Below are 16641 nucleotides of genomic sequence, written 5' to 3'. Positions count from 1 at the left end.
TTGTAGATAGCATATAAATGGCTCATATTCTTTTTATCCATTCTATCAGTCTGTGTCTTTTGTTTGGGGAATTCAATACATTATCATTCAATGTCATTCCTGTAAAGGCATTACTTACTTCATCTATTTGTCCTTCAGCCTTCTGTTGTCATATCTTACTATTGTCTGTCTTTTTACCCTTTAATTTACCCTTCCAAATAATCTTCACTTCTACACTCTTCTCCAAGTCTTTCACCCTTTTTTTTTTTCCCCTTTCATGCTGCAGCACTCCCTTTCATATCTCTTGTAATTCTGGTCCTTTGGTGGCATACTCTTTCAATTTTTGTTTGTCAGTGAAGACTTTAAATTCACTCTCATTTTTGAAGGACAGTTTTGCCAGATACAGAATTCTTGTTTGGCCATTTTTCTCTTCTAGTACCTTAAATACATCATACTACTTTCTTCTTGTCTCCCCCCTTTTTTTTTTGAGGTACCAGGGCCAAGGTTTGAAACTGGGACCTAACATATGGAAAGCTGGCTCTCAAACCACTGAGCCACATTGGCTTCCCTGAGCTGCTTTTTTGTTTGTTTTGCTTGTTGTTTGTTTTTGCTTTTTCAGGAGGCACTGGGAACTGAAACCGGTACCTACCTTGTGGGAGGCAGATGCTCAGTCACTGGAGCCATATGTGCTCCCTCCAATGTTTTTGATGAGAGGGAACTCTTGATCTTATTGAGGTTCCCTTGTATGTGATGCTTTGCTTTTCTCTTGCTGCTTTCAGAATCCTCTCTTATCTCTGATATTTGTCATTCTGGATAGCTGGTTTCTTGGGATAGGTTTATTCAGATTTATTCTGTTTGGAATGCAGTGTCCTTCTTGGATATTGACATTTATGTCTTTCATAAGGGTTGGGAAGTTATAGTCATTATTTCCTTAAATATTCTTTCTGCCCCTTTTTCATTCTCTTCTCCTTCTGGGACACTGATAATGTGCATGTTGTGCATTTCACATTGTCATTCAATTCCCTGATAACCTGTTCCATCTTTTCCATTCTTTTTCTCTTTGTGTTCTGTCTTTTCCAGTTCAGATGTTCCATCTTTGAAATCACTAATTCTGTCTTCAAGCAATCCAAATCTGCTATTACGTGCCTCTAATGTATTTTAAATATCATCAATCTTGTCTTAAAGTCACATAAGCTCTATAACTTTTCTTTGCAGGCTTTCAAATTGTTCTTTATGCTCAACCAATGTTAGTCATACTTTCCTTCGATTCTTTGAATTGGCTTAGTAGATTTGTGGGATTATCATTGATTAGTTTTCTTAAATCCTGTACCTTAGCAGGATATTTGGTTTGTTCCTTTGCCTGGACCATCTCTTCCTGTTTCCTAGTATGGCTCATAATTTTTTGCTGGTGTCTAGGCATCTGAAATTACTCTGATGATCAATTCCTCTCACTTTCCTAGTTTTTTTTTCCCTCACTTATTTTTGATTCAACTTATTCTAAGTCTTTAAAATTGTCTAGCTGAAATTATCAAACTTTGGCCAGGGAATCCCTAATGGGGTGCATATTTTCTCCCAGAGATAAGGTAAAGAGAACCTATAAGCAGTTTTTCTCCTTGCAATTCCTTGGCTAGCCATAAGATGGCACTTGTCAGTGAACCTTTCTACTGAGGTATTTCTTTTAACCTCAGATTTCCAGTGTTTATGATCTGGCCAGAGCCAAGATACAAAACAGGCTTTGCTAGCTGAATTCACTGAAGACAAGTCCTTCAACTCGCATTTCCTCTTCCTTTATAACAGCTGACAGGGAGGAAGATATCTATTCCTCTTTTCAGTTGGCTGCAGTGAGCCAGTGGTTTTATTCCTGGTTTAATGTCTTGAGAATGCAGGATAGGTTTCCTTTCCAGCTGCCATGGGGGTTTAGTAATTCATGTTTGTTGTTTTGGGTTCTTCAGCTCTCTGTCCCTCACCCTCCTGGGAGCTGTGTAGCACTGTCCTTGTCCACTAACTCCCAAAGCAAGTCTTTGGATAGCTTTGGCTCTTTCTCCCTTGTTTTTGTGAGAGTTTAACCCTGCCTTCCTGCTCTGATGCCTTCTTTCTGGAAATCTTTGCGTTTACTTTTTCAAGGATAGCTAAAAGTGCTGCCTTAAAATAATTTTCTGTTAGTTTCAACATCTGGTTCACCTCAGTGTCTGAGGTGGTTAACATTTTTTCTCTTGAGAATGTGTTCCATTTTCTTCATTGGTAATATGTTAGATAATTTTGGATTTTTTTATGTATTTATAGAATTTGAAGTTAAAGAGATTCTAGTTTCTGTTACTTTTCTCTAATGTGTGTTGTTTCCTTTGTTTTACCAGGCAATTTTCTTGACTGCGAACTATATTATATGGGGTAGCCACTCTGGTCTTGATTCAGATATTTTGGCTTTAGCTGAGCTACATTACTCTGTTCCATACATGCATGGTTCAGAGATCAATTTGAGGTAAGGATAAAGAGAATTTAGGGATCCTTTCTCTGTCTCGTTCTCTTCCAGGATTCCCTTACTCACTTCAGTACAGTTCTCATTTGCTTTTCTGGTTCTGCTGACCAGAAAGACTGGTTTTGTCCATTAGTGCCAATGTTGCATGTGCTGCACTGGAATGCCAAATTGATTATGTTTACTTCTTACTTAACACTGCAGAAATAAGGAACTTATATCACAGAGCTTCCCTCATAAGAGTAGGTACATCCCGTGGGATTATACCTGCTTCTTTTCATCCTCCAGTGATTTCAGATAGCTGCTGTGGTATGATATACAGGTTTTATCATTATTTCAGAGAAGGCATCCTCTGATAGGGTCTTATTCATCATTACAAGATACAGGAAGTGCCTGTCACTTGCAATATTGTTTCTAAAAGTAAAAAAGATGGGAACAACTAGAATGTCTATCAATAGTAGAATGGTTAAGAACACTGTGGCACATCATTCTCTGGAATATTATGTACCTGTTTGAAAGAATAATCATTCTAGCTACTAAGAGGAAAAGCTCTCCAGGGCATACTTTTTTTTTTAAGATTTATTTTTTATTAATTTCTCTCCCCTTACCTCCCTCCCCCAGTTGTCTGCTCTGTGTCCATTCACTGTGTTTTCTTCTGTGACCACTTCTATCCTTATCAGTGGCACCGGGAATCTGTTTCTTTTTGTTGTGTCAACTTGTGTCAGCTCTCCCTATGTGCAGCATCATTCTTGGGCAGGCTGCATTTTCTTTCATGCTGGGCAGCTCTCCTCATGAGGCTCACTCCTTGCATGTGCGGCTCCCCTATGCGGGGGACACCCCTGCGTGGCACGGCACTCCTTGCGCGCATCAGCACTACGCATGGGCCAGCTCCACATGGGTCAAGGAGCCTGGGTTTTTGAACCACGGACCTCCCATGTGGTAGGCAGACACCCTATTCATTGAGCCAAGTCCACTTCCCATCTCCAGGGCATACTATTAGATTTAAAAACAAGTTTCAGAACTGTATGCATAGCCTCTGTAGATATTTTGGCTTTAGTGGATGCAATGGTATGCCTCTTATTTCCTCCTTCAGGATGAATACTCTCACTCTTTGAACTGCCAGGAACATTGGCTACTGAGGATCATAATGGAGTCCCTTTGTAGGATTTGACCTTGGTTGAAGAGAGCCGTATTCCCAAAGTACACCCACTCCCAGGAGAAAACTCTTATCCAATGTTTGTATAAAGATTCAATGGCCCAGTCCCCCTGCCTCAACGTGGATAAACTATGAAGGCCTGTCTTAGCTTTAGAGTTCCCCCATGAAATCTGCTGTTGCATCAGTTGTATTTGCTTCACATTTCAACTTCTTCTGCCCATCTCTGCTTTTTCCACTCCCTTACAGGTATTGTTCCTGCAAAGTATTTTCCATGAAAGGTCCTGCATGCAAATCTTCATCTGAGAGTCTAATTCCTGGGTATATAAACCTAAAGCAGTCCAAAACTTTTTAGGTAATTTTTATAATAAGGCAAAATTCTCACTAGTCATACTGTATATTTCTATAGGTACATATATATATATATGTAATTTCACAGAAAACATTCTCAAAGAGTAGAGATGAAAACAATAATAGTAGTTACTTTTGATATTGGAAGGAGTATTCAAGAGATACTTAAATTTATGTGTATTATTGAAATTTGTTACAATTCTCTATATAGTTAGGTAAAATTAAAAATAAATACAATTGTGAAAACCAAAAGATAACTCTCAAATCTATATTTTCAACCCAGATCCTTCAAAACTTTCATCCACTCACCCAGTTACAAAACAAAGAGACTCAATATTTACTTCTCTTTCTCCCACACTGCTCCACTCTCAGTCCATGTTCAAGTCCTGTAAATTCTCTGTCCTTAATATCTCTCAGATCCCTCTATCCTTTGCCACTATCTTATTTGAGGTTTCTATACACTTTTGCCTGAATTATTTTATCAGAATCTTCACTTTTTTCCTTGTCCCAGTCTTGCTTCTCTCTAATCCATTCTTCATATTCTAGCAAGAGCATTTTTCCAAAACATTAAATTGTTCAAATTATCCTTCTTTGATAGGGATCCACTGTCATCAGGAGGACTTTAAAGTCCCTAGCATATAAGGCTCTGCTCATCTGGCTTCATATATTATAGCCCCATTCAAAGACTTGTACCTCTTTGGGTCTTCCATGATGTGGCAGTTTGATATTATTTATGAATTCCAAAAATAGATATTGGATTTTGCTTGTAAACTGATCTTTTCCTTTGGGCCTATTAGATTGTATTAGATTCAGAGGTTTCAACTTTACTTGATTAAATTAAGACTGGGCTTTGATTCAGCCACATCAATAGGACGTTGAGTCCCTGCCCCTTTGGTGGGCAGACATTCAGACAGAAAAAGGACACTGATGAAGGATATTCTTAATGTGGGAAAATGTGGGGGAGTTAGGAAGCAGGGAATATGGGAATCCCCTACAGTTTTTATGTAAGAGAAGTGAACTGAGTTTTTTGATAGTAGAGCACCAGGGAGAAAGCTGAGCCATTTGCCTGCTAGTTTGCAGCTGAGCCTGGGAAAGAAATGAGCCCTCCAGCCTACAGCTGAGATCAGAAGAAGCTGGGCCCATGGAACTTTAAGAGGAAGAGGTAGGCTGAATCCTTGTAGACATCACCTGCCATCTTATTTTAATATGTGGCAAATGACTTTGGGTGAGAAATTTCCTCTTATGGTACCTTAAGTTAGACTCTTCAGGGCCTTGTGACTGTAAGCTTCTACCCCCAATAAATACCCTTTATAAAAGCCAACAGAATTCTGGCACTTTGCATTAGCACCCTTTGGTTGACTAATATACTTGCTCTCTCTTAGGTCTGGCCCTTCCCACATTTGCCTGAATCAACATTCTGTTTAACCTATCTCCCTATCATTTACCTAGATAACTCCTATTAAACTTTTTGGACTCAGGTGTCTCATCTTCCAAAGACCAAGTTAAGTACTTTTTTTCTATGCAACCAGACTACCCTAGGCTTGTGCCATCATAGTATTAATCATAGTCCATCATTATTGACTGTTTGTCTATGACCCTTACTAAACTATGAGTTTCTTATTATCTTAGTCTTGTTACTCTTTTATACTTAACACCTAGCACATAGTGTTGCCAGTTATAGCAAATAAAAAACAGGAAGCTCAGTTAAATTTGAATTTCAGTTAAACAAAAATGTATTTTTAGTATAAGTATACCCCAAATATTTCATGTGATGTACTTATTCTAAAAAAGTGTTCATTGCTTATCTGAAATTCAAATTTAACTGTGCATTAAATATTTTATTTGACAACCCTATAGCAAAGTGCCTGGCACAGAATTGTCATTCAATAAATACAGGTGTAGATAAATTTATTGAATGACAGATACATCCAAACACTCCAGTATTTTGGATTACTCTTTCATTTAATATCTAAGGATTCCAAAATGATGGAGGAACACTAATCTCTAGTATTTCCAAGCATTACCCATAGTAGTTGGATGGGTAGACTCTTGGAAAAAAGGATTGAATTACAGTTTCCAGGAAACTCTTGCTTTCAGTTCTTTGTTTCGGTAAGTTCCTATCCCTTTCTTATCTCGTGCTGCTGGTGCCTTCTCTGATCTGATTCACCCCAGACACAAAATATTTTTCCTTTTTCTCCATCCACCAATGCTCTGCTAACACAATGCTGTTGTACCTAATATACTTTATTGGAGAGTTGAGAAAAGGGAAGGTAGAGTGACCCAAGGGATACTACCTGTAGTTGTGCAAATTCTTCACTGTTCAAGGGCATCTTACCTAGGGACTTGAGAGGGGTTGAAATCTAACTGCACATCCCTTCCCAAGCAGAAAACCCAAACACCAGCCTACCTCTGTTTCAAGGAAGGGATATCTTTCTATAATTTGATAATTTGGCTAAAAGTACCCTGTAGGCTGGCATCATCTTTTGTGGAGAAGGGTGAAGAGGGTATACAATTACAAAGAACAGGAAATAAATTCAAATTAACTGTGAGATATGAGTGTTCCCAGACATTTATCACTTGTTCTTCAACACAGAAAATTTCTCACTATCACCCAAATCAGGCCCTAGGCTGCCACATATTTCTACTTTTTCTCTGTGTCTTCCTGGAAATAATTTCTCAATGTGCATGCCTTTTTCCACTGCCACAGCTACCCCCACCCCTATCTTCTCTTGAGGAACATAACCCTATTAATCTTTCCAGCTCCACTCCCAGCCCCAACTCACACACCAAATTTTCTGCTACATTAACATAAAGATTCATTTATCTTTTATTTTATTCTTCTTCTTTCCCATATGAAATGGCCCTGGGATTTATCTTTGCCTAATTGAAAAATCCATTACACTGTTTTCTCAAACAAGGCGCTGTTTTCTACCTAAGATGAAGTCTAATATTTCTATAGGACAATGTTCAAATTGCAGCCAGCTTTAAAAATAGTCTTTTATTTCTCCAGCTTTACATGTTAAATGGAAGAAAAGTTTATACAACAGCAAATGAGGAAAATGTTAAATCAGGCAACATATCAATAAATCCATCTTTACTACAAGTCATAGTTTCTTAGTAAAGATGATATTATCAAACTTCTGCCTCTAGGACTCCCTTTGTTTTTCCAGTGGGGTAGCAGTTTGCATGAAACCATTTATATTCTTCCAGTTGCCACCCAAATCATTTTATCACCATTTCCATGTTGTGCTGAGAGGTAGCTTGTAACCATGAAGGGGCTAAATGCCTTTACCTTGGCCTGAGAGATACAGAGAGCAGCATTTAGGCTAACAGATCACTTCCAATAATATCCCTTCCTCCAGATTCCACTGAACCCTATGGATTATGCTATGTCCATAGAGTAACTGGAAAGAGTTCAATAAGAGAGTAGAGTGATGAAAGGAAGGAGAGAAAAGAAAAATGGAAAAATTTTAAAAATTAAAAAAAAATTTAAAGATGCTTTAGATTACATAAAAGTTACATTAAAAAAATAGGGGATTCCCATACACCCTGCCCCATCCCCCTTTCACACTTTCCTCCATTAACAACATCTTTCATTAGTGTGGTACCTTCGTTAAAATTCATGAACACATATTGACGTATTGCTATTAATCATGGTCTGTAGTTTACATTATGGTTTACTCTTAGCACCACACAATTTTATAGGTTTTGATGAAATTTATAATGGCCTATATCGATCATTGAAATGTCATGCAGGACAATTCCAATATCCCCCAAATATCCCTCTCCCTCCCTTCAGAACCTCTGGTGGCCACTACCTTTTTATCAATGATACAAGTTCTTCCATTGCTAGAATAATAATAAGTCTACTTTAGTTCATAGCTGCATTCCTCCCTTATGTTTGTTGTTTGTTCATTACAATCTTGGGTATTTGGGGATGGTGATGACCACTCTGCTGATTGAGAGGGGGCTTAGATCCTATGGGGTAGATGGATGGAACTGTCTTGCTTGCAGTTATAGATACTCTGGGGTTTGGGGGATGGGTGTTGTCCATCTTCATCCTTTTGTTAGTTGTCCTGGACAAGTCCAATAAACTGGAGAGTAGGTTTTGCAACTCTGCTGAGATTCAGGGCTCAACCAGTATATGAACAGACTGAAGGTTTAAATCTCTGGGATAAGTATTTAAAGACTATAGGGCTAATTATAGGTTCAAATAAAAGGGACAGAAGAACAATGCATAGGGAAATTAAAAATGAGTCTAACTCTGTTACATTGGGAGCACATATTCCAAAGTAAGGTCCACTGACAGGGAGCCAAATTTCTGAGATTGTCTTCCCAGCCTATAGTATCTAGATGTCTCTAGAGTCTTCAGGAGTTCCAATGTTTGGGGAATGGTTTGCTGTGGTAATCAATGAGATACTGCTGAGATATACTAAGCATAACCCCTGGAATGACCTCCCAACTCACTGTGAAATCTCTTAGTCGTAAAAACTCATTTGTATTTTTTGCATTTAATATTTCCCCCTTTGGTCAAGGTCTTTTTCCTGATGAATCACTAGTCTTCCCTTGGTATTGACCCCTTGGTACCAGGGAGGCTCATCCCCAGGAGTCATGTCCTATGCTGAGTGTGGAGGCAGGGGGAGGGTAGTGTGTTTATATGTTGAGTTTCACTTAGGGAAAGGCCACATTCAAGCAACAAGGAGACTTTCAGGAGATTACTTGTGGGCAATTTATAATACTAGGCTAAGTTTCAATTTCACAAGAACAAAGTTCACAAGTACAACCATCAATATCCAGAGTAATGATCTGTTCTCCTTTGCTAAGGACTGCCCATGTACTTGGGGAATTCTTGATACTTTATTAGAGAATGTAACAGGAATTCCCAGAAAGGGAATTCAATATTCTTTTGGTTGTTGTGTGGGTCTTCACCCACTGAGAAAATGCTATAAAACCACTTGAACATATTCATATGCCACCAAGTCATGCCCCAGGTGCACCCTCCCCACATTTCCCCCCATCACTGACACCCACACCAGAGATCCTCCCCTGCCATAGCTGTGACCCTTCTATAATCCAAAATCTCCCCCAAAACAAATAAATAAATAAAAATGAGAAAAGATAATAATAAAAATAACAAAAAAATTTTTTTCATTTTGTCTTTTTCATTTTAATCTGTTATTTTTTATGTACAGTCATGGGTTCTTCTGTATTTTCCCTGATGTCATATTTTTCCACTTTATCTTCAAAGAAGCTTTAGGTTACAGAAAAGTTACATTAAAAATATAGGGGATTCCCATATATCCCACCCTTTCTCCCTCTCACATTTTCCCTTATTAATAACATCTTACATGAGGATGGTACAGTTGATAAACAAATATCGAAGCATTGCTACTATCCATGGTCAATGGTTTACATTATGGTTTATATTTTGCACCATACACTTTTATAGGCTTTAACAGAATTTAAAATGGCCTGTATCCCTCATTGCAAAAGCATGAAGAGCAATGCTGAAAGTATCTCAAGTGTCCATCAACAGAAAAATGGATAAGTAAATTGTGGTATACATGTGCTTCCTCCTTGTGGAATGTAGAACAATTCCAATGCCCCTGAAGTGCACCATATTCCATCTATTCTATTCCTCTCTTCCCCTCCCCTCAGGACCCACAGCAACCACAAAGCTTCACTCCTCAAAGAACAAGATTCTAGTTACTTACAACAACATTGATGGCTCAACATACTGGCCTGTCCTCCCCTACTAGGCACTACCTATGCTCTCAAGAGACTTCTGGCCCTCTGTTTGAGAACATAGCAGGATTCACCAGGATGGGGGTCCAACACCTTCACTTTCATTGTGTGGGTCTCCACTCACTGATACAACACACTGTGACAAGATAAATACTCACATACTCCCTAGAAGCCTGCCCCGGATGCATACTGCCCCACATGCCCCCACATCCAACACCCTAACCTTCCCTTGCCATATTAGCCAAAGAAACAAACAAACATTCCCACTGTTGTAGTTCCAACCACATATTTGCAAATCCGCAGAGTTCATCCACTCTCTTCCCTGACCTTCTCCCCAGTTCCATGAAGAGTGCAATGCCCACCCCCAACTCTATCCCTCTCACAGGCCAGCACTGTGTAACCCAAGAGCATCGCTGCACCACTGTCATGCCCATCCACTGCACAACTACACTCTCCCATCTTATCCTAGTTTTTGCCCATATGGGCATTGATTCACAACCCTCTACTCCCTTTCTGTCTCCTGTAAGCCTGTCTTGCAGACTCTAGTTCTATGAGCCTGCTCAATATGCTTAATTCATATCAGTGAGGTCATGTAATATTTGTCCTTCAGGGCCTGGCTTGCTTCACTCAACATAAGGTCTTCAAGTTTCATCCATGTTATACCATGTGCTAATACTGCATTCCTTCTTACAGTGGAGTAATATTCCATTATATGTATATACCACAGTTTGCTTATCCATTCATCTATTAATGGTTCTTTGGGTTGTTTCCAACTTTGGCAATAGTAATAATGCTGCTATGAACACTGGTGTGCATACATCTGTTCATGTCCTTCTTTCAATTCTTCTGGGAATATACCCAGTAATGGGATCGCTGGATCATATGGCAGTTCTAGAGTTAGCTTTCTGAGGAACCGCCAGACTATCCTCCACAATGTTTGCATCATTCTGCATTCCCACCAGCAGTGGATAAGGGTTCCCATTCCTCTACATCTTCTCCAACACTTGTAGTCTTCTGTTTTTTAATAGCCTCTGGTCTAATGGGTGTAAGATGGTATCTAATTGTAGTTTTGATTTGCATTTCCCTAATAGTGATGTTGAGCATCTTTTCATGTTTTTTTTTTCCATTTGTATTTCTTCTTTGGAGAAGTGTCTATTCAAATATCTTGCCCATATTTTAAGTGGGTTGTCTTTTTATTTTCAGGATGTAGTATTTCTTTGTATATGCTGGATATTAGGTCCTTATTGGATAAATGGTTACCAAATATTTTCTCCCATTGATTAGGCTGCATTTTCACTTTCTTTATAAACTCATTTGAAGCCAAAAAATTTTAGTTTTGAGGAAGTCCTATTTATCTATTTTATCTTTCATTGCTCATGCTTTGGGTATAAAGTTTATGAAACCATTTCCTACTACAAGATCTCATAAATGTTTCCCTACATTATCTTCTAGGAGCTTTATGGTCTTGGGCCTTATATTTAGATCTTTGATACATCTTGAGTTAATTTTTGTAAAGGGCGATCCTCTTTCATTCTTTTGACTATGGCTATGGATATCCAGTTTTCCCAGCACCATTTGTTGCATAGGCCATTCTGTCCTAGTTGAGTGGACTTGGTGCCTTGTCAAATATCCATTAACTGTATATGTGATGATCTATATAGGCCCTTTCAATTCAGTTCCATTGGTCAGTATGTCTATCCTTGTGCAAACGCCATGGAGTTTTGAACACTGTAGCTTTGTAGTATGCTTTCAAGTCAGGTAATGTGTTTCTTCCAATTTTGTTTTTCTTTTTCAGTCTTTCAGTTATTTGAGTACACTTGCCCTTCCAAATAAATTTCATAATTAGCTTTTGTATGGAGAAAATTTAAATGGGGAAAATATATATAGTTTTGGCAGCCTTTCAAGGAGATGTGGAACTGAAAATGAAAGTGGAGAACTCTATGTCTTAAAATAGAAAAGTATATCTAATGGAAGGGTAGGAAAAGCTACAACTGAACTCAGCCTATTGATAAGGGGTTTGTGATTCTCAAATAAGACAAATCTTTAAAATATTGTTAAGAAACAGAAAAGAAACAAAATATGATTTTTTTGGAATGGTGGAATTGTAGGCAATCTTTCTTTTTTAAATTTTTATTTGTATTAAAATCATTATGATATTTTTGGTGTATTACAAATAACAGTGATTTAAAAGATGTTCTTTTAAAATGATCCTGCTTACTCCCCAGCTTTTTCAACTTCATAGTGTGAAAAATTTTCAAATATCTACAAAAGCAGAGACACTATCATAAAGAACCCTTATGTACCCATCACCCAGTTTCAACAATTAACCTCTATTTGCCAATCTTGTTTTGTCTATCTCCTCATGCCAGCTATTCAGCAATTATGTCAGCTTCAAACCCAGCCTTCTATGATATTCTTGTGATGCAAGGGATGGTGCTCTTCAAACATCTTGGCTACATTGCCAGCCAGCTCCCTTGTTGTGCTCTCCCAATGCTGTATGTTAGAGAGAGATAACAAGGGGTGGAGAGGAAGGGTCTGGCTCCTTTCTGCTGGTGTCTTGTCAACATCACCCCAGCAATGCTTCCTTACTTAGCAGAAACCATCCCTTTCCATAGCAGCCATAAAATACAGGTTTTCTAACTATCACATAACCATCCTCATTGACCTCCTTAAAGACATCAGCACTGATGGGTCAAAACCTTCTTCAGAATTCTGGGACCCAGGTCCTGGGGCCTCTTTTCTAAGCTCAGAGGCTCTAGTACCCTCTTCAGAAGTCTGTGCTTCATCTGTGTGAGGACTCCCCTCCAATCCTCTACATTTTGATAATTCCCTCCTCTTCTTTTTGTTCCCTGCAGTCCTAGAGTGGTACCTGCTTTCTGCAGCTGGTACTTCCATGATACCTTAGTGTTCTCTTTTTTTCTTTCAGTAACCTAGTTAGCCCTCTTTATATTAAGTTCTATTAAAATAAATGATGTGCTTTCTGTCTCCTTCCTGATACCCTTCTTTCTTTTTTTTTTTCTGGAATATTTTTAAAGTAAATTTCAGACATTATGACATTTCATCTGTAAATGCTTCAGGATACATATGCAACTCATAAGAAATTTCTAAAAATTATAAAATACCACATCATTAACACAACTTAACAGTAATCCCTTAATGCCATCTAATAATGACTCCATATACAAGTTTCCTTGATCTTCCTAATGACTTAGAGATCTTCATAAAATCATTCACATATGTCCTTGGGATGTGGGGAGGAAACAGAAACAAGGACCATGGGAAGATGGTGAGGATCCCACGTGAACATTCCAAGAGAACCAGAAACTTCTTTAACTTTCACTTTCTATTAGGGCTGTACCTGGAATAGAAGAGAGTCCTGGGTAAAGACCTGACTGAGGTCCTGGAAATCAGACTCCTGGATTTGGATGTGCTGGCTAAAGCATTATCAAATTTGAACCTTTCACCACAATCCTGCCTGAAGAAAGCATGAGTGAAAGATATATCTTTAGTTTATATTTTGTCCAGGAAACTACTGGGAAAGGGGATCAGGAGAACAGTGACGTGAGGAAAGAGAGTTGAGCAGGATCATTTCATTTAGTTCATTCCTTGTCAAGAATGCTGCTCCTGTCAAGGTATGATCAACAAGCTGGACTCTTCCTCCTGTCATAAATCTTCACTGAGAAACATTTCCACTGCCAAATAGTGATTTTCATAATGAAAGTTTCAGTGATTTGTCTTTCCAAGATTCTACAAACCTGAGGATGTTAATTGGACTTGTCTGAATACTGTCAGTCACCTGTAGCCTTGATGACCTCTTTACTCCGTGTACAGAACATAACTAAAATTGATGACACAATAAAGATGCCAAAACTCTGGTGTCTGGTGGAGGCAAAAGGAAGAGTAGTGAAAAATTATTGCATATACTTCATATTTGTACTGCATTATATTTCAGTTTCAAGGAGGAGTTGAGAATGAACCCAAAGAGTGAAAAAACATGATAGCATTGGCCATTTTCTTTGGAACACTTATGACACTTTTGAACCTCCAGGCCATCTTCAAAGCTGCCTGGGAAAATCTGGTTACAAAGAAACGTAGGTAGTTTTAGTTGACATTTGGTAATAATCAACACTGAATCATTAACTGTAGTGCTGTATTTGCGTATTATCATTTTCTCTTTACATTCATCTATTAGTTAGAAAGGCCCTGAATGCCTCCCTTCACTCTGAAGTCCCAGGCTCTCCTAGAATTTGTTTCTTGGTCATTTTCCATGAATTTTAGAGGCTCTGTAACTGTGCAAGCTCCAACTTTTGTAGATCATGTGACATTCTTAATCTCAGCCTACAGAAGTCATCAAAAAACCTGAAGAGAGAAGACAAAGTTCTACTTTTGACCCTGCTCCTCCTAGTGATTTGGTCTGGTTAAGTCAAACTCCTGAGTCTCAATTTCCTCATCTGTAAAATGGTTGTGAAACACTTGTCTTATCTTGCTCCTGGGGTTATTGCAAAAATGAAGTGAGATAAAGTCCATTGATAGTGGTGAACAACTATGTAGATAAGAAGTATCCTCAGGATGATATAGCAATTTGTGTAAATATGAAGTTTGCCTCTGCTTATGACCTTCAAAAATTCTTTAATTTTGCTTTGCACAATCTAGCCCCATAAGAAATGGAGATTATTAATTCCTTCTTCTATCTTCCTTAGAAGAAAGTTGCGGAGGAGAGACATTAAATGTGAAAGACTGCAAGTTCCAGATCTCCTTATAAAATTGTCACCAACTGTGACTGCTGAAAGGTCTTCTATCTAATCATATGTTACTTATATACCCTATACATTCTACAAGTAAGTGTGGGTCTTTATCTCCTGGCAAAAATCACTGTCTACTAAACTGGGTACCTTCTTAACTGTCTGCTGGACTTCTTGGATGCACAGAAGAAGTCAACCCACGTCTGCCTGTTGCTTTCTCACAGATCTGTCTGTTACTTTAACATTGCTGCATTCCAAAACTCTGTTACATCCCTTGGAGTTGAGTTTTTCATGCCTGCCCTTCAGGCATTCCTTCTACCCACCTTGGTCCTCCATGTGTTATCTCACCATAGAACAAGGATGGTTTAATGCAAATGATGTGTTTCAGGACTTAATTGGTTCTGGTTACTTGAATTTAATGCAGATGATACTCCTGATACTCTTTATCTGCCATGTCCAGATCTGAAAGCCTAGTGGAAAGTCACTATGTAGACTTTCAATTTGGTAACATTTATTGCTGCACTAACTCCATGCTGTCTTTTAAAAAGATGATTTGGACTTTTTTTTTTTTTAATAGGTACCAGGGATTGAACCTGAGACCTCCTACATGGGAAGTAATGTGCTCAACCACAGCACTACATTCACTCCCCCAATATGGACATCTTGATCTGGTTTTCAGTCTCCCTAATAATCAGGACATTATTGGCGAGTATGTTCTCTAGAAGTAGAACTGAGTTACAGCTTCCATAAATGTGTCACCAATGGGCACAGAAACAGTCAGCAGACCCAGAAAGATTGTTCTCTTTCATTTCCATACCCTCTTTCTTGAAGCCCTTTGCCCTGGTTTCTGTGATATAGAACTCTCCTAGTTTTCCTCCTACTTTTCGGATCCTCTCTTCTCAATTTCTTTTGTGGTTCCTCTTCCTCTGCCATTTTCTTAAATAGTGGTGTTCCTTATGTTTATGTCCCAGGCTTACTTTCTTTCTTATTCTATGATCTTTTTCTAGGCAATCTTACCTATGTCTGTATCACCAGTTACCATCAACTTATGCTGCTGCTTCTAGCACCATCACCTTGTTTGAAATATCCAATAGTTATCACTCTTCTGAGTTTCAAACTTGTACAGCCAACTCCATATTGCATTTATGTGTCCCAAAGGCAAAGCAAATCCAATATTTTCAATATCGATACCATCCTATTTTCTCTCAAAAACATTCCTTTCTCTGTGTTTTCATTATCTGTACAGTGATCCAACCAGATCTTGAGGTTTCAGAGTAATCATGCTTCTCACCTGGTGCCTGCCTTCCAAGAGACGGGGAGAAAAAGCTGCCATGTCAGTTAAGGGTCATGTCTGGAACTGGAACATCATCATTTTTGCTGAATTATATTATGCAGACATACCACAGGATTTATCGAGATTCAAGGGAGTAGAGAAATGGACTACTTCATGATAGGGGAGCAGCAAGGTCATATTGCAAAAGAGTATGTGGAATGGGAAATATTGTTGTGACCATCATTGTAAAATGTGATCTGCTGCAATGGCAAAATAAAAAATCAAATTCAGACTCAACTAACACCAGACTCAAAGCACTTAATCATGAAGTTGCATGACCTCACATATCCAGAAGGGGAGTTCTTTCACTTCTGACAAAATATCTGAAATGAAGGAATATTAGTCCTTCTTAATCCTTAGTACATTGTTCATTCATTCATTAATTCAAACAATATCTTAAGTACCAATAAAGAGCCAGGCATTGTTTGAGTGCACACATAATGAATAAGATAAATAATCATTGGTCTCCCGTAACTTAGAGTCCATTCTTCCACTATTGCATAAGTAGTTTCATTTTGGGTTTATGGAATTCAGAATCAGTTGTTGTTAAGGGCAAGGAATGTTCAATTTTTGACCCTAAGGAATGTTGGAATGAAGTCCTTCAAGGAAATAGAGATCAGAACAGCGCTTAAGATTTAAGTTTGACTCAATGGAAGTTTTTGACATCATAAACTACTTAGAACTCTTGATGTGGCACGTATACAGGGAAGATTGCAAATTTTAAATATTTACAGTTAAGTATAATCATTATATGACAGCACTTGACACATAGCAGCTTGAAGAGGGAAATGCTTGAATCAGCCTCCAAGTGAATTAACTCCATATCCTGTCCCAGGGTCAAATTGCCGCTCTGGCTAAATGGCCA

The 16641-nt window shown here is 38.4% G+C and overlaps 1 long non-coding RNA gene across 1 annotated transcript in view; it reads left to right on the top strand.

Annotated features, from left to right (window-relative positions):
• The window catches only part of LOC131280066 (uncharacterized), a 42635-nt gene extending 26622 nt beyond the window's left edge, over window positions 1-16013 (top strand). Inside the window, exons 2-3 of the long non-coding RNA XR_009187646.2 lie at window positions 14402-15152; window positions 15690-16013. This is a non-coding gene — a long non-coding RNA (uncharacterized lncRNA). The remainder of the gene's footprint in view (window positions 1-14401; window positions 15153-15689) is intronic.
• The last annotated feature ends 628 nt before the right edge of the window (window positions 16014-16641 follow it).

This window comes from Dasypus novemcinctus, chromosome 2 (assembly GCF_030445035.2).
Source record: "Dasypus novemcinctus isolate mDasNov1 chromosome 2, mDasNov1.1.hap2, whole genome shotgun sequence".
NCBI classification, from domain to species: Eukaryota; Metazoa; Chordata; class Mammalia; order Cingulata; family Dasypodidae; genus Dasypus; species Dasypus novemcinctus.
Note: the sequence above shows the minus strand (reverse complement) of the source record. Positions and strands in the feature narration are given on the sequence as shown.